The following is a 2,327-nucleotide window of genomic DNA, read 5'->3' on the forward strand; positions in this document are numbered from 1 at the left end:
TTTTTTTTTGGAGCCTTGCGCGCAGGTTTGGCGTGCTTGGGGTTCTTCCGTCTCAAAATCGCAGCTGCGCGGGTTGGGGTGGGGGGTGAAAAACCCCACCGGGTTGCTTTTTTGTTGTGGTTTGGGGGTTTTTTCGGTGGTTTTTTTTGCTGTTTCGGTGGGTGCAGCGCAGGAGGGGAAGCTCGCAGCGGCGCGTTACCTCCGCAGCTTTTTTAATTTCTTTCTTTTTTTTTTTTTTTTTGGAATTTCACGAAGATTTGCTGGCTAGGTGGAAGGGAACACATTCCCCGCGTTGTTTTCCAAGGTTTTGGGGAGCGGTGGAGGTCGGGGAAGCTCCTGAGCTTTCTGCAGGGGCTGCTCCTCGCATGTAAGCTCCTCCAATGCGCCAAAGTTTACATTCCTGTTACCTTTCCCCCCCTCCCCGGCTTCGCAATTTATTGCTGGCAGAAGCCTGGATCTTCCTCGTCTGCTGCTCGCTGGAGAAACCAGCCCCTCTCTTCAAAGGGCACGGCGAAGGGGAAATAAATACCTTCAAATCTGAATTTCCAGCCCTCCCTTCTGCTCCGGAGCAGGGCGGGGGGGGGAGAGGAGGGGGCGGTGGGAGTCGGGCAGCTCCGAGCCCCCCCAGCCCGCTTCGGGCTTTGCCTTGCAGACCTGAGCACGTTTTCTTTCTATTCCGTCTCCATTCACCAGCCAGAGAATGCCTTGAATGCGCTGGGTGTTACATATCGCCTTCATTCTCTCTATAGGCGCTGAATTATATATGTGTGGTTGTGGATATATGTTTGGGTTTGGGTTTTTTGGTTTGTTTGGTTGTTTTTGGTTTGGGCTTTGTTTTTTCTTTTGTCCTTTTTTTTTTCTTTTGGAAATTCAAACTGGTTTACACCCGGGGAGCCTCCTGCTCCCCGGCCAGGTCGTTACCCTCTTGCAAAACGCTCTTGGCTTCTGCTTGTTGGTGCTGTTTGCTTGTTTTCTTTCGTTTTAACAGATTTATTTTATTTTCTTTTATTTTCGTCTTTCCTGCGCCTTGCAAAAATCGCCTGCACATTCCAGGCTGGAGACGAGCGAAGGATGGGATGAAAAAAACCCCCCCGGCTCTTTTCCCCCCCCCCCCCTTTTTTTTTTTTTTCCTGGTTATGGTCACTTAACACCAAATCCTGGTCGTTTCAGTAAAAAACTTGAAGGGGCTAAGCCGCTTCCAGGGAAATATCATCCCTGGCTAAGTGCTACCTACTGAACAGCCCAGCAAATATTAGAGCGGTGACAAAGAGGCGAGAAAAATGCAGGTTTTTTTATCCAGCCTTCGCAATGGTTTATACGAGCCTGCGATCCACAGCAGCAGGGTTTGTTTCCCAGCGTTATATCCACAATTTCCGTTCTCCTAAGGATGAGTTTCTGGATAAAAGTGACTCCCCCCCTCCCTGGAAAGGTTTATTGGGTCGAAATAAGTCGGGTTGCGGGGGGGGGGACGTGGGTCCTTCCGCAGAGCTGGGGGATTCTCAGCTGTGTAGAGCTCAAATTAAATCAAAATAATAATAAAAAAAAGAAGCAGAACCTTTGACCTGGTATTTCACTGAGGAGGGTGCAATAAGAAATATATACTGTTTTGAACTTTGGAAATCCATTTTTAATCATGAAGCGAGAGGTATGGCATAGATTCCTGATGCCACCGAACAATACAGTAACAAGACTAATTCAAGGAGACAAAGCAAAATGTATTTTTTTTCCCCCCTTTTTTTTTCTTTTTTGGAATACTCTTGAATGAGAGAGGTACGAAGGAGGGAGAAAAAGGAGAGAGGGAGCTGATTTTCAGGAACAACACACAGAAGATAAGTGAACTTTCTAACAGGCTGTTATCAACACGAAAGGTTTCAACTGAAGCTCAGAGGCCATTCTATAAACTTTAAAAATAATATTCAGTTTTTATTAAATACTCAACATAGTCCTCTGGACATGACCTTTATACATGAGAGGGTGTAACACAAGATTTTTTTTTTTTCCTTTTCTACTGCTATAGAACTCCATTCACTTTATACTGTGGAACATTACAGTGCTAAACATAAATATAAATACAGGTACCACAAACACAGTTAAAAATATTCACACAGAAACTGTCACAGTTTGTAGTATGCAGTGATGAGCCCAGGTATCTGCTTAAATACAAGGAGGATGCTCTTGGAAATGCTATATTTAGGTGGAAGGAGCTTTCTCAGGGAAATCAGATTTTTCACCAGGGAAGAACTGCTCTGGCTGGGGGGGAGGAGAAGCGACTGGGCAGAGTCCGACCCGGCACAGCGGAGGGTGGATGCCCAATTTTGGGGGGGGGG

This window comes from Haliaeetus leucocephalus, unplaced genomic scaffold, assembly GCF_000737465.1.
Source record: "Haliaeetus leucocephalus isolate CR32 unplaced genomic scaffold, Haliaeetus_leucocephalus-4.0 Scaffold186, whole genome shotgun sequence".
NCBI lineage: Eukaryota > Metazoa > Chordata > Aves > Accipitriformes > Accipitridae > Haliaeetus > Haliaeetus leucocephalus.